The sequence below is a fragment of the Agelaius phoeniceus genome, chromosome 12, assembly GCF_051311805.1.
Source record: "Agelaius phoeniceus isolate bAgePho1 chromosome 12, bAgePho1.hap1, whole genome shotgun sequence".
Lineage (NCBI taxonomy): Eukaryota > Metazoa > Chordata > Aves > Passeriformes > Icteridae > Agelaius > Agelaius phoeniceus.
Window position 1 is genome coordinate 21,822,535 of NC_135276.1, and position 25,951 is coordinate 21,848,485.

The following is a 25,951-nucleotide window of genomic DNA, read 5'->3' on the forward strand; positions in this document are numbered from 1 at the left end:
CTTTTATTATTATTGTTCAATATGTAAACAAGGCCAAGAAACTCTTTGTTCCTTTGTGCCTCCTTACATTTGTCCATTAATCCCAGTCTCCCTCCCCTCCCCCCAACACAGGCAGGATTACACAAAGCAAAAGTCATTAATTTTTATCTCTGACTATCTGTGGGCTTTTTAATGTGGCCTGGCTTGCTTATGCACCAGCAATTACATGTCATAAGTGCTTGTAGATGCTGAAGCAGTATCGCGGGCTGATGAATCACTGCCTTCCCCTCTGATTAGTATGCGAGGGGCTGTGCTCTTCTTTGAGCAGCTGGCATGCCAATGAGGATCTGGCTCTGCTGGTCAAGGCATCTGGACATGAATTCAATATGGATTGCTTTAATTAAATGGCTAAGCACACAAGGAGCTGAGGAACAACTCCATCATTGAGTGAAACTTGAAAATAAAGTCGACGTGAGAGCGTAGGTAGTAGGGATTGTTTAAACACCTGTTGGCTCTCTGGTGAACCTGTGGGCTCCTGTTTCCTTAATGAAGTTCCTGCAAGTGGCTGAAAATTCTTCCTGATTTGGTCCTCAGATAAATCTCATTTCTAAAATTAGGTTTATCCTCAAAAGTTTAGGAATAGGTGAACTTGGTTCCAGTTCTCTGCTCTTTATAGGAATTGTTATTCTTTTTTAAAAGTAAGATTATTGCAATTTGTAGAGCAGCTGTTTTAAGGAGGGATTGGGCAGCTGTATGTGGTGCCAGTGGGATGTGGAAAGTAGCAAAACATTTCTGAATATGCCAAGGTGGAGCAGTAAGAGATGAGAGAGAAAAGTGCTGCAAAAGACTTCCTGTGCCCACTTGGAAATTCTGAATTAGACCAGTTGAGGGTATATCTCCTCCAGCTCGGTATAAGTCTTTACAAAATGGAACCGTGAAGCCTGTTTGTTGCTTTTAGATTTTTCTGGTCAGTTATAGCCTTGATTTCTGCTCTACAACTTCCTGTACTGGACATTGAAGCATTGAGTCACTCTGAAAGATTCCAAGTTCATTTAAACTGTTGAGTTTATCGACGAAAGTGTTATCAATAAAAATGAGGCCTTTCAATGTATGAAGTTAGATTCCCAGACTGCTTCCAGAGCAGCCCTTACCTCTGTGCTCCTGCCAGCACTGTCATATTGACTCATGCAAAATATGATATTTACCTTAGATCACCAGAATCCCATTGTTGTTTGAAAAGCTCCTACAAACTGAACGTGGAGCTGTGGCTGTGCAGATGTACAGGTGCACTCCAAAGGCCTTTTGTGCCCACATGTCCTTGCCAGCTGCTGCCATCCTCTCTCCTGCCTGGCTGCCTGTGCATGGATAGGGAACCTCTGGGTGGGAAGGGTGTAGGGTTCTCTGGGCTTCTCAAGCACAGACAGACTTCACAGACACAGGTGTGTGCAGAGAAAAAGGGAACAGCAGAGGGATGGTGAGGGATTGCTCTTTGATGCCTTGTGAGGTTTGGCCCAAGCCCACCTCTGGCATTTTCATCTGCTTAATGATTTCAGGCACTTTGTAGCTGTTTTGGCTCTCAGGAGGGAAGGTGAGTGTGGCTGTTGTGATGGTTTGATGGACACCAGAAGGTTGCTTTTCTTCCCTTCCACATGCAGTTTACCATCCTTAGGAGGTCATTATTGTTCACTGTGTTTTGGGGAGCTGTTGTTTCATCAGTGACAGAGATTAAATGAATCCTCCTTTGCTAAAATCTGGGGACTCACATGGGTGACTCCAAAGCCACCTCCTCACCCATGGTGAGCCTTACTGCATCCTCATTCTGCAAATTAAATTAAAACAGAATCTGGATTAAGGGTATTTCCCCCCATGTTTTATATTTTAAGAGACTTTCTCATGTCTGTTGTATGATACACATGCTTCATAAACCAAAGAGATTCATCCTGTCCTTCATCTAAACGAGGGACAAGTGGATGATGAGCTCCCCAGCGGTATCACAATTTTCTGTGCTATCAGGAAGAGGTGTAAATCTGTTAAAATTAAAAGAAAAGCACACCAATAACATAGCAACAGGGATATCTTCTTGGTAATCTTGGGTATTCATTGTGACTAAATAGATGTTGCACAGTTTCCCACTTGCTAGTTGTTTGGGATTTTAATGTAAATTGCAAACTACATGATTGCAGTTCACTGCTGCAGCAGCTATTTCTTAAGCTTTATCTTTACCACAATTGGTTTTGTGTTGATGGGGGTCTCCAGTGATTCCCTTCCTTTCCCAATTCCTTTTTTTGCCATGGCTCCTTGAGGTCACATCCTAAAGAAGTTCAGTGCCCTCTGGATGATGCCACTCACGTACAGAAAACATCCTTTAGCTTCTATAGGCAGAATTTGTATCCAAGCAAAATTTAGTTTATCATCTCAGTAGCTGTTGCTCATCTCTGGCACACATGTAGAACTGAGTTTGTCCCCCCGTTTTCCCCTGGCCCCAGAAGTGCCCTCTCCCCCTTTGTTCTGGTCCCTGCTCCTGCTCCCGTCGCGGCTCTCCCGAGCGCTGCTCCCGCACGCAGGATGCTGTGGGTGCTGCGCCTCGCGCAGCCCGCTCTGCTCTCATCATTTCAACAGTGGACCGAAGGTATGTTGCCATGTGAACAAGTCATCGTGTCGCCATGGCAACGGCTGGATTGCAGCACCGCTCGCAGGACTGGACTTTTTTTTCCCTTTCCCCCCCCCCCTTTTTTTTTTCCTACTCGGTGCTTTTCCTATTGTTAAGTCTGCTGAAGGGCTCACAATGGGAGGATTCAGGCTGCTTTGGGAAGCAGCTTTTCATTTAAACCTGGAAGTTGTTGTATAAACAGCAAGGCCAGCGTGCCACAGGATTCGCTTTCAAGGCAGACTTGAGGAGGGCTTTGAAGCAGGACCCCGGTGTGTTCTGCAGCTTGATCAGGACTGAGACAATTACACGTCTTGGCACCTTTCAGACTCCTCTCCACACTCCCCTCTGCTGCCCGCAGTGGGGTCCCAGACGCTCAGCTGTGGATTGGGTGACCCCCGGACAGCCCTTTGCTGCTGCTGTGAGCCTTTTTTGCTTTTGGAGATAGCAGTAGGCCAAAATTAGACACACTGAGAGGTTTCATTTTATTTAGGGTTTTTTTTTTTCCCACCTTCTCCATCCCACGTCACATAGGCAGCTTCCAACACCAAGCAGTGGGGGCAGAGGAGCAACATGAAAAGATAAATGATTCAGGCACTCAGACATGAGAGCAGCGAGAGCCTGGCGTGTGCGTCCCTGTGCGCAGGAGTGCTGACGGAATACAGTGCGGGACGCTGCAGAAGGCTGAGGAAAAAACATGCTAATAAAATACAGCTATTCAGCCTGAACTGTGAAATGTTATTTTATACTTTAAATTCCAGTAATTCAACTTGTTTTTCTCCTCTGGCACTACATGAGAACTTAGAGGCTGGGATGGTAGGGATCATTCCCAGCCCCTTCCCAGGTATGGATTGTTCTCTCCACAGTCCTGGTGTGGCATAAAGAGCTCTTAGGAAAAGGGCGTCTCCTGAAGAATTTCCAGAGCTCAAGTAGCAGCATGTGGGATGGCAGCACATTCTGACCCACTGCAAGTACAACTGGGTAACCTCAAGGGACCCCTCAGCCTGCCTGGATCCAGTTCTAGCATGGCCCTCCTGTGTGATTCTCTCCCATGGCAGCAGATTAGTAAGATCAGGAATGAAGCAGGAGAAAGAACAACCCTAAATAGGTTGAAGAGTCATTGGGCCAGGAACTGCTGCTGGTGGCTGGTCTTCACCAAATCATAAAGGTTGGAAGGGAAAAATATTTTGTTACTGTGCAATCTGTCTTGATGTGCTGATGCAAACTGGAGATCAAATCTGAACTCACAGGGCAGTTTTGCTCTGGGTGAAGAACAGGGAGAGGCAGGTGGAGGTGCTGTTTGGATGGTGCTTGGGATAGTGAACAAATACAGCAAATGTGCAGCTTTGGACACAGGACAGGTGTGCTCGTCCCCAGTGCTGGCCTGGAGCACATCAGCACCAGCAGCAGGAGGATCATGGTGCCATCCTACTGAGTCTGTGTGTCATCAAATCCCAGAGTGGTGGGCTGGGGAGGAACCTTAAACTTCATCCCATTCCACCCTGTGCCAAGGGCAGGGGCACCTTCACTATCCCAGGTTGCTCCAAGCCTCGTCCAGCCTGGCCTTGGACACTTCCAGGGATCCAGGGGCAGCCTCTGGGCACCTGTGCCAGGCTCTCACCGTTCTCACAGCAGGAATTCCCTCCTCTTGCCCCATGCCTGCCCATGGGGCTCCAGTGTTTGTGTGCTGACAGCCAGGCCAGCTGGCTCTGGCAGCAGCCCCTGCCCTCTGCACTCACACTCATTTAGGCAGGCAATTGGTGAGGGGAATCGCCCTCCGCAGGCAGCCGGGATCATCTCTTCTTTGTGCATAAAATTACAGCAAACAAGCCTCAAATAACACAGGACACTTTCATAATTGATTTATGCGAGGACTCTGAAAGTTCTATTACCTTTTGTTTAGCTCAGGGGGCCTGACTCTGTGCAATCCATTGCTGAAACTAATTACAAGATATAATTAAACTGTGACACGAAGATATTATACCGTTAGTTTACTAATGACACCGCGAAGCTGTACCACCAGCGCAGGACAGTGATTATGCTTCATTCATTATTTATCCCTTTGCTAAATGAGACGCTGACATTTTCAAAAATTACTTTGAGGTTTCTTAATTGTCAGCAGCAGGATGGACTAGAAGGAGCTCTCCTTCCTCTTAGTTACTTATCTGAACCTCAGATGTATTATTAGCAAAAAAAATAATAAAACACTAGCTCCCCTCCCCCCCTGGGACTCTCTGGGCACTGCTGGGCTGAGCTGGGGCCGTGGCTGCTGGCAGGTGATGGACTCAGTCTGCAGGGCAAGGGTCCCCTCTGTGCTTCCTGCCACAGCCTGGCTAACCTGGGCTGCTTTTTAGGGTAATGTTGAGTTTTAAGTGGCTCTGTGCCAGCTGGAGGAGTCTGTCCCACTGCTTCCTCCGAGCATCTTCTTGCATCTTTGTTGCTGTAATAACTTTTTGGACTTTATCGATCAGTAAAGGCATTTTCCATTAGTACTACTAAAATAGAATTATTTACCTTAAAAAAACTTTGTTAGAAGTGCTGTAATTGGCATAAAGCGGAACAGTCACTGCCATATTCTCAGAAAAAGAGATGCATTTACTGACTTCCTCATGAGAAGTTCTGGGTTTTTGTCCATAAAGGCTTCTCTCCTTCTCCCTCTGTGCCTCCCCACCCTCTGTATTTCTTGAGTCTGGAGGACCTAAAAGCACATCTGGCACCAACCTCTGGGTCACCTTCCCACCACGCAGCCTGTTTTCCTCAGGGCACCACTGGACAGCTTAAGATGGGGTTTAATTTCTTCTGAGTGTAATGGCATCCAGCATCTATAATTACACTGTTTTCTGTGCTGTGCTGATTAAATACGGTTTACCCAGAGAACCAAATGATGAATATTTGAGCAGAGTGTGTAGAACCAATAGCTGGTTAAATAGTCCTAATAAATAAATTTGAAAGAGGAGAAGGAAGAGGGGCTCATGAGTTATGGGACAGTAGCCGGTGTGAGAAAAAAGAAAGTGAGATTAACACTAAAGGCAGAAGAGTCTTTCTAGTGCTTCATCTAAAGAGAAGGACAAAAGGCCCAGCTTTAATGGCTGCCAGTGCCAGAGGGCAGGGCTGGATGGGATACTGGGAATGAGGAATTGTTCCCTGGCAGGGTGGGCAGCCCTGGCACAGGTGCCCAGAGCAGCTGGGGCTGCCCCTGCATCCCTGGCAGTGCCCAAGGCCAGGCTGGACCCTGGGGCTGGAGCAGCCTGGGACAGGGGAAGGTGTCCCTGCCATGGCTGGGGTGGGATGTGGTGAACTTTAAATGTCCCTTCCAATCCAAACCAGTCTGGGACTCTGTGAAGTCACAGGTTTAGATTTCTTTCACTGTCTTCCAAAGAAGAAGGATTATTTTCCTTCTTTTTGCTCCCTCTGAATTGGATTAGGAGTTGCTCTGATTTGTTCAGCTCTGAGGCTGATTAACTCCCATTTGTTGCACGTTTTAACCTCAGAAAGTGCAACAGGCCACGAAAGGTGAGGGCTGTGTCCTCTCCAGACATCCCCTACGCTGGCTTCCCAGCTCTCCTCAGAACCAGGAGTGGCTGCAGCTCTGCACCCCCTGGCACTGGCCAGGAAGGGAGGAAGAGTGTGCAGTGTCAGCAGCATCCTGGAATATTTGTAGATTCCTCACCTGTCCTTGGTCTCTGTTAGTAGAAAGTGTAGGAGTGAGATGCTGGTGGGGTCACAGTTCAGCTCTTGGCTTTTTCCAACCTGGAATCAAGCAGCAACTCAGAAATGGGTGAGTTGGAAGGAAACTGTTTCCTGGAGCCTTATTTACCCAATAAGCACTAAATGTTTAATGACCTCAAAGTGTGCTCCAGAGAAACCAAGTGATTGCATTTGCTTAGACACTGGTAGAAAAGGGATTAAGAAGACATTAGATGAGTACCTGGTGCTTTGTGAGCTCCAGAAACCCCAGAAGGTGTCAAGCTGATCTTTTCCTAAAGGCATTTCAAGCAGAATGTTTCCATCCTGGGTCCAGGGGAGCAGTAAGTGCCAGCTTGCTCTAGGAACACTCAGACAGAGCTGTAGGAGCTGCTGGCAGCCTGATCTTCCTCACCAGGTGGGATTTAGGCTGTTCTGGTGGGCACCAGGGCTGGGACAGGGACACCAGGACTGCCAGCTGCAGCTGGGGAGTCCTTGGCACCAGCTGGGGTTTGTGTCTCTGCAGAAGTTACTCCCTGGAGTAACCAAGAGGGGCTTGGAGAGTTTGTTTAAATCCAGAGTGTGGAGCCCCTCACAGAGCCAGAACCTTTCCTATGAGGTCATTTCCATTCAGTGCCTCTGAATTTCTCCTGGGTTCTTGTGCCATGGTAGGAATAAGGTGCTTGAGCATTTTTCCTTGCTCTCTGCTCCCTCTCTATCCCCCCAGTGGACTGCAAGGCTCTAAATATAGGTCACCCCAGGCAATTAGGGAAGAGCTGCTGGTTTTGAAAGACTGGACAGGCAGGAAGCCCCATTTCCAATGAGTTATCAGGTGAGATGGTGTTTGGCCTCAGCCAGAGTGATTGACAGGGGGTCTGCACGTTCACAGATACATTATTTAAACATGGGGAGATATAAGAGATCTTCTGCACTAATTACTTCGAAGGCTGTATTAATCACAAGACACTTTAATACTCAATCAATACTTGCATTTGTCAATGACCTTGTAAATCTCCTCACTTCTCTGCTGTGTGGCAAAAGTGTCATTTGACATCTTCAGGGGGCTGGTTTTGTGCAGCCGTAGCTCAGTAAAATATATGTTTGGAAAGTCTTAGTTCCAGTGCTCAAAGTTCAGTTTCAGAAGTGGAAATAGGAAGAGGATAGATGTCAAAGCAGCTGTGTAGCTGTGTTTCAACCACTGGGCCATCATTTTTGATGTGAGCTGGGCTCACACCTGAGGGGGACATTTCATGGGGGGCATCCATGGATTCTAGCTTCACCTGAAGACTGGGCCATGGTGACGTGGTGGCAGAACAATGAGGTCTTTGCCATACTATAACTGGATGTGTGTATTAATGGGAGGGTACTGGAGTGCTGACCCTAATATCTTTTAGATGTCAGGTACATGAAATTTGATAATTTCATCAGAGTAAAGGAAGAAAGTAAAATAACATCTTCAAATTCAGACAAAATTGCATTGCAGCCCAGATATTCAAAGTGGAAAAGAGCCCTGATGTTGGTTTTCTATAAGGCATTGAACTGGAAGAGGGAAACTGAGAGGAAAAAAGCCCTGTGCACTATTAACTCCTGGCTAGCTGGAGCTGTTTACCTTTTCTAGAGTTTTTTCCAGCTGTTATCCTGTTGTTTGAGCAGATATTTCTCATAGTCCCAAAGGAATTGTACAACTAATAATACTCTACCTGCCTGTGTTTGGGGTTTTTTTAAGCGAGTCCTGTGGGTGGTTTGCTCAGTTGCTTAAATGTGGCAGCCAGAAAGCAGAGCCTGGCCCTGGGCTCGCTGAGGCTGGAAGGCACCTCTGGCTGCTGTCCTGTCCAGCCTGAACGGCCCTGTCTGTCCAGAGCTGGGCCAGTGCTGCAGGCCAGCCTCAGCAGTGCTGGGCAGAGCACACAGGAGGGATCAGCTGCCCTCAGCCACGGGCTGTGTCCCTCAGCACAGCCCAGAGTGCCCTGCGTGTGCTGCTGCCTGCCTGTGCTCCTGGGCTGCCCTGCACGCTGGCTCTCAGCATCCCAGTGCCCCTGGCTCTGCTCCTGGGGTGCCCTGCACCCTGGCTCTCAGCATCCCAATGTCCTGGGCTGCCCTGCACGCTGGCTCTCAGCCATCCAATGTCCCTGCCTGTGCTCCTGGGCTGCCCTGCACGCTGGCTCTCAGCATCCCAATGTCCTGGGCTGCCCTGCACGCTGACTCTCAGCAATCCCAATGTCCCTGCCTCTGCTCCTGAGCTGCCCTGCACGCTGGCTCTCAGCATCCCAATGCCCCTGGCCCATTCTCCTGGGCTGCCCTGCACGCTGGCTCTCAGCCATCCCAGTGCCCCTGGCCCATTCTCCTGGGGTGCCCTGCACGCTGGCTCTCAGCATCCCAATGTCCTGGGGTGCCCTGCACGCTGGCTCTCAGCAGTCCCAATGCCCCAGGCCCATTCTCCTGCCCGTTCCATGCATTTTTTTCCTGGTATTCTTGTTGGTAATTGTTACAGCATTCCTGCTTTGCACTCCGGCCTTGGTGTCAGATCTCCGGATCAAGGTTTGCAAATATTTAGAGCATTTTGTTAGTCATTGCATGTGACCCTTCTCTTTATAATGAAAAAGGTTTTATCTTTAAAAATCCCTTGATTGGGTCAGTACTTCATTTCCCCATCCCTGGCACGGCAGTTTGGGCTGGCACACAAACCCATTTTCCCGTGTTCTCCACTGTTGCATGCATTATATTCTTCAGAGAAATTTCATCTCTGCGCTCCTTTCTGTGGAATCCTCCTGCAGAAATCTCATTGGCAGCATACAAAAATTGCCTTTTCCCATTCCAACTGCCCCTGCCTTAGTCACTGCTGTCAGATCTGAAGCTGCTCAGCTGCCGAGGGAGGGGAGTTTAGTGCTTTCCCTCTGCTCTCAGGCCATTTTTCCTATGCTTCTTTTTTATTCTTTTATTTTATTTGTGGTCCCTGTCATTCTGTCGGGGCAAAGGGGTAAAGAGATTTGACACTAAGTGCGGGGAAATGCTGTATCTGGAATCTATCTTCCAGACGGCAAAAGAATAAAAATTCATGGCAGGACAGCGGCTGCTGCCACGTTCCCTAAGACATATTGCAGGTAGCGTTATTTATTGTGGCACGGAGTTCATGGAAGTGCTACCTCAAAGCACCCGGAGAGATCCTAAAAAGCCCATCTCCCATCAGGTGCAGCAGATTTACGGCGCTGTGCGCCGGGGTCAGAGCGCGGAGCCGGGGCCGCTGCGGGCGGGGCCAGCGCTGCCCGAGCCGTGCGGGGACACTGGGGGGGGACACTGTGGGGGGACACTGTGGGGGGACATTGTGGGGGGACATTGTGAGGGGACACTGCCCGAACTGTGCGGGGACACTGAGGGGGGGACATTGTGGGGGGACACTGTGGGGGGACACTGTGCGGGGACACTGCCCGGGGACACTGTGGGGGGACATTGTGGGGGGACACTGTGGGGGGACACTGTGCGGGGACACTGCCCGGGGACACTGTGGGGGGACACTGTGGGGGGACACTGTGGGGGGACATTGTGGGGGGACATTGTGAGGGGACATTGTGGGGGGACACTGTGGGGGGACATTGTGAGGGGACATTGTGGGGGGACACTGTGCGGGGACACTGCCCGAGCCGTGCGGGGACACTGAGGGGGGACATTGTGGGGGGACACTGTGGGGGGACACTGTGCGGGGACACTGTGGGGGGACACTGTGGGGGGACACTGTGCGGGGACACTGTGGGGGGACACTGAGGGGGGGACATTGTGGGGGGACATTGTGGGGGGACACTGTGGGGGGACACTGTGGGGGGACATTGTGGGGGGACATTGTGGGGGGACACTGTGCGGGGACACTGCCCGAACTGTGCGGGGACACTGCCTGAGCCGTGCGGGGACACTGGGGGGGGACACTGTGGGGGGACATTGTGGGGGGGACACTGCCCGAGCCGTGCAGGGACACTGCCCGGGGACACTGTGGGGGGACACTGCCCGAGCTGTGCGGAGATAGTGCCCGAACTGTGCGGGGACACTGCCCGGGAGCCGGGGCTGCAGTTCGGCATGGCAGGGCTCGGGGGCACACTGGGCTCGGGGGCACGGCAGGGCTCGGGGGCACGGCAGGGCTCAGGGGCACTGCTGGGCAGCCTCAGAAGGGCAGGGCTGGCTGACAGCGCGGCTCCCACCACGGATTCTGGGGGAAATGAGAAGGTTCCTGGATTCTGGGGGAAATGAGAAGGTTCCTGGATTCTGGGGAAAATGAGAAGGTTCCTGGATTCTGGGGAAAATGAGAAGGTTCCTGCATTCTGGGGGAAATGAGAAGGTTCCTGGCCGTGTAGGCTCCAGGAGGGAGGCCCTGAGCGTTTATTCACTTGGGGTTCTCAGAAACCTGCAGGGTGGTAAACCAGAAATGTTGGAAACCTCAGAGGTCATTAAAGACCTCTCAAACTATACAAATATAGTAGCAAAACCTCATTAATTCTTGCAGGCCTTCTGGACATTGGTTCCCCTTTCCTCTCCTCTGGAGTCCCTGTTTTCTCACAATTTTTGACAGTTAAAGACAAACTTGCATCTTTCAGCTTTCAGAATTCCAACGCAGTGACCACAATAAATGTGAGAGCAGTTGGGAGCAACAAATATTCAGTTCATAAACCCACACAAAATTAGATGATGTTAGCTAAGCTAATAGCAGTTCTGTTCTCTGAGTGGTTGTCCTAACCCTGCCTCTGCTTCTTGCAGAACTCCCAAAGATTCAGATTTCTGAAGACAGAGGAACTTGTTGGCAGTGACATAGGATCCTCTGTCTTGTTATTAGAGGTTTGTGGGGCCTCCTTTGGTGATGGTACAAGCCAAGCAGTTTTCCATGTTTTTTTCAGCAGTTTCCCAGGATTCATCTCACTGCCTTCACCTGTGCCACTGCCTTGCCTGCCCTTTGCTGCTGTTGTGTTGGAATCATGGACTCATGCAATGGTTTGGGTTGGAAGGGACCTTAAAGCTCATTCCCTGCCCTTCCCCTGTCCCGGGTGGCTCCAGGCCCTGCCCAGCCTGGCCTTGCCCCCTTCCAGGAAGGGGGAGGCCACAGCCTTTCTGGGCTGTTCCCTTTCAAGCTCCAGAGCTGAAATTCATCACCCGGCTGCAGTGGAGGTGTAGGAACCCCGATGGCCGTGCTCAGAGTGACCTCTGGGGCCACTGCTGCCCTGCCCGCTGCCAAGGGCAGCTGCTGCTGCTGCTGCTGCAGGAGCAGGGATATTGAGGGTGCTCGTTTCCACAGCTGGCTTTGCTGCTGCTGCTGCTGGGATATTGAGGGTGCTCGTTTCCACTGCTGGATTTGCTGCTCCTGCTGCTGGAGCAGGGATGTTGAGGTGCTCGTTTCCACAGCTGGCTTTGCTGCTGCTGGAGCAGGGATATTGAGGGTGCTCGTTTCCACAGCTGGCTTTGCTGCTGCTGGAGCAGGGATGTTGAGGGTGCTCATTTCCACAGCTGGCTTTGCTGCTGCTGCTGCAGGAGCAGGGATATTGAGGGTGCTCGTTTCCACAGCTGGCTTTGCTGCTGCTGGAGCAGGGATGTTGAGGTGCTCGTTTCCACAGCTGGCTTTGCTGCTGCTGGAGCAGGGATGTCGATGTTTCCACAGCCAGCTTTTCCTCTGGCCAGCTGGAGGTTATCAGGGCCAGAGCTGCTCCCCAGCCTCATAAACCTCGTGCACTATTCGGAGTCATGACTCTCGCCCTGAGCCGCCGGTGCTGTTCCCTGGGACAGCTAATCCCTCAGCGTGCCTGCTGGAAGCTGCTGTATTGATTTCTGCCTCTCTCTAAACCTCAGTTGTGTTCAGTGCTTGTTAGACATCTGAAGGAATATCCAGTGGGCTCCAGGGGCAGCCAGGGAGTGGGGCACAGGCAGCAGGGCCAGGGATGTTTGCATCAGGCTGGAGATGTGCCAACAGGAAGGTGGCAGTGGGACCCCTGAGCCCCAGTAGAGCTCTGGGACAAGATTTAAACTAGCTCGACACCGCTGGCTCACTCTGTAATCATTGATAAGTAGGTTTTTATGTGTTGGGCTTCGGGGATTTGATGGTCCTCTGAGGCAGGTTTAGGGCAGTGGATGCCCTTTGCAAGCTGTGCCCAGATGCATGTGCAAGGGAGCCACTGCTGGGCACTTTTCTTCATTTTACTCCCTGCAAGTCACAAGAAACCTCTGAATTCCAAGCCCCTGTTGGCAGGATATGCATAGCTCTCTGGAAGCACATTTGGGCTGGATCTGTTGGATTTCCAGTCCTTGGGACCTGTCATGGTGCCCAGTGTCACCCTCTGCCACGTACCCCGTTCCCAGACTGACACAGCTCCAAAGAGCTCCTTTATGTGGAGGGAGCAGTGGGTGATTAGGGAGGCTGTGTGGACACTGGAATTGAAGCTTAGAGCCAGGATGAGAGGGCTGAAAGAGGCAAAAAGAAGGATTTAGCATATTTTTAATTAAAATAACAAGCTGGGACCTGTCACTACATAGATTCCTTTGTATCCAGAGTTCCTTTCCCTCTTTTCATCTTTGACTTTTCAGATTAGGCACTCTCAGAGCAGGGATCACACTTTCCTCTGATCTGGAAAATGCCTGGCATGCTTTGAGGGCTGGCATTGTCTATGCAATAATGAAATAACCACAGTTTTGGTCTCATTGCTGTCTAACTCCTATCTGCCATCGTCATGAGATAGGGCTTGCAATAATTGCACCTACACTTACATTATACTTTTGGTTGTTCACAAATTAATTCTCATACCGCTCTGAGAGCAGAACTGGTACAGCTGCTCTGTGATTTGGGATGAACACACAGAGATGTAGCTTTTTCTCCCCAAAAGTGGTGGTGCCTGCTGTGTCATGGTGAGCTGCATAAACACAAAATTCATCCCTGTTTGAGCATTTTATAGTTAGTGGGGCATTAGGAAAAGCGGCTGATCTGTCATGTTCTTTATTTATGTTAAATTAAAAATTAGTAGATTAAGCCAGATTTTGCTCTATTAAACACAGATAGGCTGGTTAAAAGCAACCCTATCAATCAAAAAGGTGATTTTATCACATGATTTAAAATTTGTTCCAACAGTGGCACAACCCAGAAAAGATCACAACCCAGATCTAAACAAAGCTTGACCCTCCATCCATGTAATTTAGCATAAAACCCTGAAAAGAAGCAAAGCAAACTGAAGTAATTGCAAAATACAAATTTTAATAGACCTAATCCCCAGGAGGATCTCTGCCAGGGGAGTTGAATTTGGATTTGTTTGTACAGATGAGTCTGAATGGCACTTGAGTGCTGGTTTAGAGCTGCTCCCGGGCCATGCTGGGAGAGGTGCTCCTGGTGCAAAGCAGGAGCAGGAGGTGTGTGCTGGAGCCTGGAGGTTTCTGAGGAATAACCTTCTGCTCCCTGCTTTCCCCTCTCTCACAGTCCCCCCTCCCACGGTCTGTGTGCCGCTGGTTTGCCCAGGGGTCGCTCACTGCTTTGGGCACAGCTGCTGTCCATGGACATCCCTCTGCTCCTCAGCAGCCATGGGAGGGGAGGAAGCAGGAGTCTGTCACTCAGACCTCTGCCATTAATTTCGATTTTCCCCTGTTTGTTACATATCTTCATGAGGTAAATCCTGAGTTGTTCTGGATATTGCATTCTCTGTTGGTGGTGGCACTTTCCTGCCTTCATTCCACCTTCCTGGAGCACCAGCCCGGGGCCCCATCAGGCTTCATCTTCCCTCCTTGTGTTTTCAATTTGCCAAATCCAGCCTTGTGTGTTGGTGCCACTCTACAAAATACACTGTGTCATTTATAGCCTCATCTTGGCCTTAGGATTTTACCTCTTCACAAATTCACCAAGGTGGGAATCCAAACACCTTCCCTGTCCCTAGCTGGTGGAGGCTCAGCTAAGCAAGATTCAGCAAACATAACTTTGGGTTTCATATCATATTTCTTTCCTTAAACTACTTGCAGCTACTTACAAATTTATTAATCAATTTCCATGTTCCCTGGGCACAATTCACAGGGACTTTGCTGCCCAGCTGTGCACCCTGTATCTGTGTGAGACCACCAATGTTGGATTCTGATCACACCTCTCTTCTGCATCACGTTCCATTGCAGACTCCTTGGTCAGACTGTCCTGCCTTTTCTTTTCTGAAGCTTTCAGACATGACTAGTTTTGCCACTTAAGTATTTTCATCCCTCTGATTAGAGGTTTTGTTCTGTTTTAATATTTGTCAAGCACTAATGGTCACTGGGTGTTGCTTTTAATTGCAACATCTGCTCCAGCTGTAGAGGAGTAGAAATAGTCTCAGCCGTGTGCATAGGTCAAAGATTTGGCCACTTTTTCTCTAAACTGAGTCCAGGCAACTTATTTCTCCAAAGCTGCTGGTCTAAGCCAGCACTTTTATTGTGGAGATGAAAGGTGAGTGCCAGGTTGTGGGGCTGCCGAGCCTCTCCATCTCCTTTCCCCATTAGCAACTGGGAGCGGAGCGGGCAGGTGGAGCAGGCTGAGCGTGCCTTTGCAACACCACCTAAAATCACGTTTGATTTGCTCCTTTGATGGCATGTTCACAGTTATCTTGCCACGACTCTGATCTTCTCCAGCTGCATGGCCCTTTAAATCCCCCATTTCAAATAGGAAGGAGAAAGCGATTTGGTGGAGCCCTTCCCATCCTTCGGATCCGCGCTCTTATTAAGGCTCATATCTATTACTTTCTTCCTTTCTGAAGGAGTCAGCTTGATTCAGTACTTTTGGGACTTGGTGACATTAATGTATCTGTTTTATGTAACACGGAGTCATTATTAACAGAATCCTAGATCATAAAAAAAGGGCTAACGAGAGACAAGGAGGGTTTTTCCCCTTGAAGCTCGTAGCAGCGGTGCCGCGGAGAGGCCGGGGTCAGGGAGCCGCCGCCTGATTGGGCGCGGGGCCGCCGCAGTGGCATTTCTGCAGTTTCATCAGAAAGTCTAAATAATCCATGTGAAAGCCCAGGGTTATTTACAGGAGCCAGATCCGCGCTGCCAGAGCAGCGAGACACCGGAGCATCGCCTTGGCCCTGGGTGTTGGTGCCGGGACACGCTGCTGCTGCTGCTGCTGCTGCTGCTGCTGCTGCTGCTGCTGCTGGGCCTCGCTGCTGGGCAGGAGCTGCAGCCACGCACACAGGAGTCAGAGTTAAAGGAGACCAAGAAATGACCCGAGGAGGGGAAAGTGGCAGGGACCCAGGGGCTGCTTAGTGCTGCTCCGGGAAGGAGTAAGGGTGGGAACTTATCACTGATGTGTGCAGGGCAGGGCAGGGCTGCTGCTCCCCTCTGGCACCCCAAATGCTCTCCCAACATGGAGCTGTTCCCTCTTCATTTTCTGTGTTTGAGCACAGGTTGCCCCTAAGCCAGGAGAAACTGGAGCTGAGCTTGTGGGTCTCAGAGAGCTCTGACCCAGAGAACCTGCAGTGAGAAAGGGCTGAAGCAGCCCTGGAAGCTTTGGTAGTCTCCTCATCCTGGAATCACAGAATCCCAGACTGGTTTGGGTGGAAAGGGCTCATCTTGTTCCACCCCTGCCACGGGCAGGGACACCTTCCATTAGCTCCAAACCCCATCCAGCCTGGCCTTGGACACTTCTAGGGATGGGGCAGCCACAGCTTCGCTGGGCAAATGTCCTTTGGGATTGCCCAGGACCTCAGAAGGCTGGCAGGAAGCAAGCAAGCTGTGCCAGAGAGATTACCAGCCAATCCATTTGTACAGGATAAGAATTTAATAATTTTTTCTACCTTCAAGTTTTAAACTTATTTACAGGGAGCTGGAATGCCTCCTTTGCTGTTTATATTGCTGTTTTAATATTTTTCCTTTTCTTAGTGAATGGTTTTGTTTTATATAAATTGACACATGAGTATTTGGGGAGGGGGAAGGCTATGGATGTTTCCTTTAAGGTTTTATTAAAGAATCACACACTCTTATAAAATGGCATAAAAAAACCAGCAACTACACCATGCAGAGCACGACCAGCTCCATTCCAGCCATTTCAGGAACGTGTTGGGTGATCATTGTGACGTGGTTCATGTCTTTGGCACGTGACAGCACAGCCCCAGAGGCACAGCCCTGCCTCCTGAGCCTGCACAGCCACACGCCTGTGGCTCGCTGGGTCACCTCCCTGCCCGGGCATCCAGCAAGGATGTGTGGGGTTTTTCAGAGCATACCATGACCCAAACCTAGAGGTCAAACTGGTGAAATCTTGAGATACTCCCATCTTGGAAGTCTGCAGACTCTGAGAGCCACTCAGGTGAGGTGCTGAGCTGGTTTCTAGGTTAGGAACTCCAAACTCAGGTCCATCCTGCTCTCTTGATTTAGAATTCATTTTATTATTAATTTTAAATATTAAGTAAAACAAACCTGTCAGATACTTCTTAAGTTACATGTCAGTTCCACCAAAGGTTTGACAGACAAACTCTTGACTATTGTTCTCTTCTGCACACGTAAGAATTCTCTTTTATATCTGTTTTCTTCATTCTGTTCCTGAAGGAGAACAGTCATGAGCACGAGCTCCCCCCCATCTGGGGGAACTGGAATCAGGACACATGTTGTCAGGAAACCACCTCTCTTGCTGGTTCATGACATTTTGCATCTGGCTGAGATCTTAGAGCAGTGCCTGGGCTTCCTCTCTTCCCTCTCAGCAGTTCTCCTTGCGAGGGGTGGTGTAAGGAATTAATCTGCTGTAATTCTGCTCTTTGCAGAAACCAGATTTCTGACAAAGGAAGGACAAGCCTGCAGCTGAGCTTGCCATGGGGACCACTCCCAGATGGTGTTTGGGTTTGGAGCTCCGTGGCCAGGCTGGGATGTGAGCGCGGGGCCCCGAGGTGCCACAGAGCTGGGTGTGGGTGCATGCAGGGTTAGAGGGCATGGGAAATAAAACCCCTCTCACGGCTATGAGCTGGGCTCCCTAAAGCGCAGATTTGACACAAATATGTATAGAGCATTAAAACTTACATAGTTCCTATTTTCCTTGGAATTCTGGTTTTTGAAACTCGGTGCTTTCCACCACAACCACAAACATTGGGAAGGATTTTTAACAGAAGGCTGAGCTGGGTATGGCTGCGAACAGGAACTCCAAGGAAGCCACCAAGTTGGATGAATAAAACCTTCCCAACAAAATCTTGGGTCATCAGCTCTAGGCTTGGGTAAGATGGTGGAAAACCCCTGTCTGGACCCCAGTGTGGGCCCCAAACCCAGCTGAGCTTGCAAATGGCTGCATTGGTTCTCTGGGCAAAGCACATCCAGAGCTGCTGGATGTGTTCAGTGTGAGCCCTTCTTTCAATTTGCTTTGAGATTAGACTTGGCCGCAAGGTCACAGCCTAGGGGGAAATTTTGGAACAATTTTCAAAGCAGTTAACTTGGACATTTTTCAAGTATTTAAATGCAAATACAAATGAATAAATAATTTATGCTTGCTTTAACTGAAAAATATTTTAGTTTAAGAATACACAAATTGTCCCACGTTTAGTATGGGCTGTCTATGGAGCAGCTGGCAGCTGGGAAAAGCAAGTTCTAAACCTGGGAAAGTGGCCACGCAGTGCTCAGTACCTTCCAGTTGTGTTTACCTTTGTATCTGTTGCTTTGACTGGGCTGTTAGGGAGCGAAGGAAACCGTGGCAGTACAATAATGTGCACTTTAAAAAAAATTATAGAACCTATTACAACATTGTTTAAAAATCATTATTATATTGTAATGGAGTTAAATGCTGTGTTTATGTAAGGCTTTAATTCCTGAGGAATTCCAGACTGTGGGGCCAGGCTAATGTGACAAAATACTGAACTCAGAGACATGTGTGTTCATGGCAAAGGCTCCTGCAGGGACCCAGACAGAGAGGGAAATAATTTATTTTCAGAAAAACAGTTTTTAAAATTTGCAAAGCTATGTTAAATGGAAGAGATTGAATAAAAGTGAAGATGTTTTAGAAAAATTAGAAGAAAATAAAATCACTACATTTTGTTAGCAAGGTTTTCTTTTGAAACAGAACTTTTTTAAAAACCCCATAGTCCAAATGAAAAGTTTTGCTTGTGTCAAACTAAATATTCTTATAAAATTCAAGGACAGGAGTGACAGGAAGGGGAATGGCTTCTCACTATCGGAGGGCAGGGATAGATGGGATATTAAGAAGGAATCCTTCCCTGGGAGGGTGGTGAGGCCCTGGGACAGGGTGCCCAGAGAAACCCCTGGATCCATGGAAGCATCTGAGGCCAGGCTGGACAGGGCCTGGAGGGCCCTGGGACAGTGGGAGGTGTCCCTGCCATGGCAGGGGGTGGGATGACGTGGGCTTTAAGGTCCCTTCCCACCCAAAAAGTTGTGTGTTTTCATGGTTGGTTGCATACATCAGGAAACCCCTGTGATTTTGGTGGCACGGTGTGAGTTTGGGAGCACATTGGCCTATGCTGGTGCTGAGGAGCCATGCAGAGGGAAGGCAGAGCTGCGTGAGGGGACTGGCTCCTCCTGCCACAGGCTTCCCCATAACTGGGGGAGAATCAGCCTCCCTCCTCCTGGCTCCTACTCCTCCATGTAAGCCAGTGGTGCCTGAGGTGCCATCCCTTGTGCCCTGCGTGTGGCAGGGCCGGGGCTCTCCTGCCCATCAGCTCGAGCTGGAACTCGGCACTGGCTGCTCAGCAGGGTCCTGGGGAACCCAGAGAGTCTCAGCTTGCCATGAAAAACAAAGACTGACTGATTTAAAATGGTGGTGCCAGAATCCTAACAAGATTATTTAACTTTTAAGGGGGGGGGGGGGGGAGAACATTTTTTCATGCATTTTTATTGATTTTCAGTATGGTACAGAACCCAGCCATGTGCAGCAGTAATGCAGGCAAAGATACAATCATTGAAAAGCAATTACAGCTCCAGCAGCCAGCTCTGGGCTGTGGCTGCTCACCCAGCCCCTCGCTCCTGCTCAGGCCCCCTCAGGAGCACACTCAGGGTAAAAACAACCAGGATTTCAAATGTACCATGTCCTGCTGCAGTGCTCTGCTGGGGATTTCCTCCTGGAGGTACTGGGGATGTCGCTTTCCCCTCAGTGCCTGTTGGTCCAGCCTCTTCCCAAGCCAGGAGCCCAGGCAGGACCTGACCCAGAGAGGCCCCCAGTCAGCCCCAGCAACCAGAGCAGCTCCTTGTCGTACAATCCCAGAATGGTTTGGGCTGGAAGGGACCTCAGAGCTTATCCTGTCCCACCCCTGCCATGGGCAGGCACCTTCCACTATCCCAGGGTGCTCCAAGTCCTGTCCAGCCTGCCCTTGCACAGTTCCAGGGCTGGGGCAATACCTGGCCACATCCTGATGTGCCTCAGCCTCTCCATGGGGGATCTGTGTCCCTTCCTCAGTCCCTCACAGAGCAGCCCCAGTGCTCAATAAACGGCTTCATTTGCTGTGTGGAGCAGGGCTGCCATCGATGGTGGGTCTGTGCTGGGGGGACATGGGGACACAGGCCCAGCCACGTGTGTGCCAGCCCTCGTGAGCAATGGAGTGTAAAAACCAAATAACCAAAAACCTCTCTAGCATTGTGAAAGTTTTATGGTCATTTTTCCAATTACATAATAGAGTTCATAATCTGTTATGAATTAGCATAAATCAGAATCAGCCCACAATTAAGAAAATAAGTTAAATTGCATTTTGTGAAGCATTGTTCTGTCTGAACAGTTTGCTCTCATGCTGCTAACCTGACAAATTCGGTAATTCACAGCATCCTCCTTGAAATCAGTTGGAATTACTGAAGTTTTACAACAGCCTGTACGTACAGGTTACAACAGCCTTGGGTGCTGCAGATGGGCTGGTTTCAGGAAAGCAGAGTGTCCTTCAAAAGCCAAACTGCTGAGTCTGTGTAAGGTTGGGTATTGGGAGGAATTCCTTCCTGGAAAGGGCTGTCCAGCCCTGGCACAGCTGCCCAGGGCAGCGGTGGAGTTCCCATCCCTGGAGGGATTTAAAAACCTGGGGACATAGGGCAGTGGTGGCCGTGGCACTGCTGGGAAATGGCTGGACTCAATCAGCTATGGGACCTTTTCCAACCCAAAGGATTCTGTGCTTCTTCTGAAGGGAATCACCACCCAGAGATGTCAGGAACATCACCAGCTTAGCAAGCAGAATTTATGGATGTTTTGGTGATCATCATGGTATCGCCAGATGCTGTCAGGAGTGATGTTCAAATGACAACAGGAGACAAGAAGCAGCAAAGAGCATGTTTTCATCACCTGCTCTCCAGGTCTGGCTGTGGCTGCTGGGCAGCAGGGGCTGGCACAGGGCAGCAGGGCTGGCACAGGGCAGCAGGGCTGTCCCTGCTCTCATCTTGGCCATTCCCAATGTGGTTCCTGTGCCCAGGGAGGGCAGGGGTGCAGGGAGGGCACAGCTGTGTCCTTGCTGCTGGCTCTGGGCTGTGGCTGGGAGGGAGGGATGTGCTCTGTGCTGCATTCCACAGCTCCACAGCAGCGATGCAGCCCCTGGATCCAGCAGATTTCTGTAAATTTGTGGGTTCCTGTGACGGAGCAGGGAGTGTGGCAGAGCCCCTGGCCCGGCTCGCTCACACACGGCATCCTCAGGGCCAGGCCTGCAGCTCCTGCCTCCTCCAGCGCCTCCACGGGTATTTCTGACAAAGAAAGAGTCCGTGAGCCCTCACTTGTGAAACAAAGGCCTAATGAAAGGGCCGGGCTGCCCCGGCTGGCAGTGGCTGTAATTCTTGGCAGGGTGTGACATGCCCATCCTCTCGAATTAGCGCGGGGCACGAGGAATTTGGCACGGTGCTAATTGCGATCAGACGGGAACAAGTGGCCTCAGTATGTGGGCACGTGGTGGGACAAAGGGACCCCGGCCCGCCAGGGGCAGGTGCTGCTGGCCTAGGCAGGCCTGGGGACCCCCCTTGTCCCCGTGCTGGCCAGCGGGACTCGGGTTCCATTTAGGGGGGCTTTGTTGGATGCTCTTTCTTTGCCATACAGGAACTCAGCTGGGGCAGAGTCAAGGCAGCTGCTGCTGGGACAGCTCCTGCAATGCTGGGGAGGCTCCTGCCATGCTGGGACAGCTCCTGCCATGCTGGGACAGCTCCTGCCATGCTGGGGAGGCTCCTGCCATGCTGGGGAGGCTCCTGCCATGCTGGGAAAGCTCCTGCCATGCTGGGAAAGCTCCTGCCATGCCGGGGAAGCTCCTGCCATGCTGGGGAGGCTCCTGCCATGCTGGGGAGGCTCCTGCCAGCTTCAGCCAGGCAGGAGGGATTGCCATGTTATTCTGGAGTCCAGGAGAGGAGCTGGCAGGGCCAGGCAGAGGGACAAGCTTCCCTCCAGCAGAGTACTCTTTCCAGAAAGCAATCCTGCTGTGACAGCTTCAGAGCCATTTCTCTCCATCCGCCCCGCCCATGGAACGTGGCCTGTGCCCCGAGGTGGCACTGGGACTGGCAGTGAGCCATCTGCAGGCACATTCCTGGGCATTCAGGAGCAGCTTCAGGAGCCCCTGCCCAATGCATCCACCCCAGAACAATGACAGGGATTTCATCCCGTTTGCAGTTGGATTTGGAGCATGATCCTCTGAGGTGGGAGGTGTTTGCAGGGAGATTTCTCACAGCCATGGTGAAGCTTTCCTTCTCTCATCAGTCACTCAGAGGATGGAGTCAGCTATTCACCAGGAGGCAGCCTGGTAGTAGCCAAGGGATGGTTGTCACATCTCCAGCACCACCTCAGAGATGAGGGAATCCAGGCTCACAACACCCACCAAAGTCCAAGGCGTGGATCCCTTTATGTGGCCCATCTCACAGATGGGCACTGGCACCGTGGCTCCACTCTGAGCTCTGGGTGCTTTGGCAGGAACTCTTCTCTCTTCAGCTTGACTTTCCTGGAAAACTCTGCGTGTTACCCTCATTACCTGCGTGTCACTTTGCTTTCTCCTCTTGTTAGCTGTTAATGACTAAGCTGAAGTAGTGCAGAATTTCTGCTCCATCCCTTGCTAATGTTGTGTTTGTGCCCTTTTTTCCCCGTCTTTTTATCAGGAATTCACAGGAAGATTAATCCCTCTTACTCCATGACAGTTTAGTTTCTTTAAGAACCTTTAGTGAGGGATGTTCTGGAAAAGCTTTTAGAAAATCAGATTCCACTGTATCAGCCCAAATCTCCTGTATTAGCAGGACTGGTTCCTCATCAGATGACTTGGATCTGTACATATAAACTCTGCTCTTGTCTTCCAGGCTCTGCCCCAGACGTGTTTATTCATTGCTGCTAATTCTGATCAGTCCCACAGTTTTCTACTCTTTTGCCTGTTCTGGAAATCAGACTTTGTGCCCTGTCATTCCCAGGGTCACTCCTAAAGCCTTTTGTAAAAATTTGTCACCTTCCAATCCTCAGATGCAAAGGAAGAAAGTTCAGCAATTTCATATTTGGGCTCCTTGAGGAAGCACTGTCGGCCTCTGGTGATTTGTTGCTCTGGCATATGAACCCTGCTGACCCCTGCATAGTGAACGGCAGTGCAAGGAATTAATTTAATTTTGCTGCTGTGCCCTTATCTTTCTTAATTCCCCCCTTTACTCCTTGCCCATCTATCAGCAGCTCTGGGTGACAGACAGGCTTCCTGCTTTTGTGTTGGAGAAGCTTTTATTAGCTCTATGAACTCTGATGATTGTTCTCCAGACCCTGTTTTGCCTTGGCTTATTGTGGGTTTGCACTTAGTCTGCTGGGTTTATATCCTTTTCTATTTTTATTGTTTGGAAACAACTTCCATTTTCCTGAAAGTACCTTTTTTATTTCAGATAACTTCCTTTTTCCGTTGGTTTAAACCAAGCTTTGAATGTGTGGTGGTTTGGCCTTTCCCCTGCTGTGTCTCACACATGCTTGTGTCCCACGGTGTTCATGGAATCCAGGCTGCTTTGGGCTGGAAGGGCCTGAACGTTCACCACATCCCACCCCTGCCAAGCAGGGACTGTCCAGGTGCTCCAGCCCCAGGGTCCAGCCTGGCCCTGGGCACTGCCAGGGATGCAGGGGCAGAGCACGCACAGAGCAGCAACAAACTGGGCAATAGCAAACAGCATTTCCTGAGACTTCTGTAATTTCTAGTTACAAATTCCTGACAGCCACAGATGTGTGACTGCAGCATGAGCCACCACTGGAGTGGGGAAGTTCCTGTCCCAAAAACCCCTGTGGGCAGCTGCCCACCCAGGTGCCAAGCTGTGCCAAACCCAAAAGGAGGGCTTTCCTTGGGCAGCAGCAGACTTCTCAGCAGCCAGGCTGTTTCCCTGACTCTTCACTGTTTGTTTTCCCTCCTGGTGTCTCTGCTCCCCTGCTGGCTCCTGGGCTGCTCTGCTTAGAGCAGGAGAGCCCACAGAGCTTCTGGCTTTGCTGATGGCCGAGCCAGAGCCTGTGGTACAGTGGCCACGGGGGTTCCTGTGGGCAAAGCCTCCTGCAGGTCGTTGATAAAGGCTTTTCCCTATGAAGCCAGGAGGCTGGGAGGTGCAGCTTTGCAGGAGGAGGCAGAGTACCCCTGTCACACAGAGTATACCTGTCACAAAGGTGCTGCAGGTCAGCCCTCAGTGACAGAGGAGATGGAACAGCTGGGGATGTTGGCTGAGTCGGAACTGAACACAAAAAATATCAATGGCTCCATGCTGTACCCAAACTTCTGTTTCTTTTGGTGCATTATTCCAAATCCTTCAAAATATTTTATATTCTTCCCATTCTTTTGTTGGCAGGCTCTGATCTGGAGAGTTTGTACTGACTTTGTCTGGTCTGAATAGGAACCATTCCCCTGCTCCACTCATCGGCACCAGATCCTGCAACATCTCCACATTCCCACAGCGAGGTAGGAAGACCTAATTTTCATAAGCCTTGTAGGAGTGATTTTTGTGTTGGTCGCCCTCCTGGGATGTGTAATGTAAATCACCTGGATTAGGAGAGATGTGATTACATGTAACAGAGCTGTTCTCAGGCAGAGTTGAGGGCTCTTTGTGCTCCCTGAGCTGCAGAGTTTGCTCTCTCCTGCTCCTCATGGTGTTTAAATGCCACCTGCCTGAAGTGTTTCTGAGCACCTCACTCACTGGCCAGTAGTGTTGGCTCCTCTTACTTTCAATGAAAAGGTTTTTTTGAACAAGACCATCCATAGATTGTATTTTTCCTACATGTCTACAAAGCCTTGCCCGGCTGCAGCTCTCTCTGGGCTGCTGAAGAACCATCAGGGCTCTGTTATTTAATTATTTATGTTGTCCTTAACTGTTAGTTTCTGTCATTAAAGAACAGGCCAAGTGATTAGTGCCCTTGGCTTAATCTTCTTAGCAGGAAAACTGTCCCTTGACCGTCTGTCCTAATCAAACAGCCATAAGGGAGGATGAGGAAAGGGCGAGACTCCTGATCTGGTTCATTTTCTATGTGAATTGGTGAAAGTAAATCATGTTTGGATGATCTGTTACAATTTGTGAACATGAGTTTCCCAAAATGATGGTGAATGTTGTGCTGGCAGAACACACACCTTCCTGAACATGGGACAAACATCATTTCCTTCCTCCCACTATCCCCACCGCGAGATTGGCCACTGGAAAAATACCTGTGGTCCAAGAGTAGTAATTTCATTATTAAAAATGATTTTGTATGTAAATAGACTTCAGTGAGTCACTGTGAAGTACCTGCTTTTAATATATTTGTATTTACTTAGTTATTGTAAGGTCATTCATAATCTCTGGAATACTTGGTATTACCAAACTAACCTTGTGTGATACTGGTAGCAATGGAAAGATTAATGGCATGTTTCAAAAAATACTCATCAGAGTTCTCTATCTTTATGGAAAACTGAGAAATGCAAAATTTGGAGTTGGATTTTTTCCATGTATTTAGTTTTTGGAGGGGTTTTATCATTTAAAGAAGGTTTCTTTCCTCTTTTCTTCCTACATTTTTATCTGAAGTATCTTGTTTACAACACCAGTGCACACTTCAAGTTCTTGAGAATCATCAGACTTATAAATGTAGTGGAAACCTTGGGAAATCGTGTGATAGGCAAAGTCTCATTTGCTTTGTGCTCTCAGTATCTCAGAGGACCCTGTGGAAAGCATCTCCTTTTTCAATTTAGTTAGGAAATGTTCCAGGACTTGGTGTTCTTTGAGGGGATGAATAGTGTTCTTCAGGTGTTATAAACTGAACCCAGAGATTTTGTGGAGGAATGGCAATGCTGAAATCCCACCTTCCCTGGGGTCAGTGTTCTTGATTTTGATATGAGAATGAGAGGGGCAGCAATGGATGGAGCACGGAAAGGACAGAAAAGCACTGAGGGAAAAGCACGGTGGGACAGGAGCAAGTGCAAGGGGTTGCATGGGGACAGCTGGAAAGATTTTGGAGAGAAACACTGGTGGCCAGTTGTGACTTTCTCACACTATGATGTCCTCTCCGATTTTGTTGTATTGGGGATTGCAAGTTTTCTTTAAGAATGTGTAGCACCTGTAAAAGAACTCCATTTGGGACCAATCTGTGTGCTGTTTCCATTAATGACAGTGGTAGAAAAAGTGGGATTGTGCTGTGGGATTCCAGCCCACCCTCAGAGCTTCGTCAGACTGAGTGGGACAATGGGGCTGTGAGGGGACACAAACTCCAAAGAAAACCTGGTACTGGTGTGACAGAGAGGAGATGGGTGGTGAATGCCTCGGGGAGCTCTGGGATGATTGGTTTGAGCA

The 25,951-nt window shown here is 49.8% G+C and overlaps 1 protein-coding gene across 1 annotated transcript in view; it reads left to right on the forward strand.

Annotated features, from left to right (window-relative positions):
• Nucleotides 1-25,951, forward strand: part of ZFHX3 (zinc finger homeobox 3) — a 393,056-nt gene that overhangs the window by 173,871 nt on the left and 193,234 nt on the right. The window contains exon 3 of the mRNA XM_077184852.1: nt 23,987-24,096. The gene's annotated coding sequence lies outside the window, so the exon portion shown is untranslated. The remainder of the gene's footprint in view (nt 1-23,986; nt 24,097-25,951) is intronic.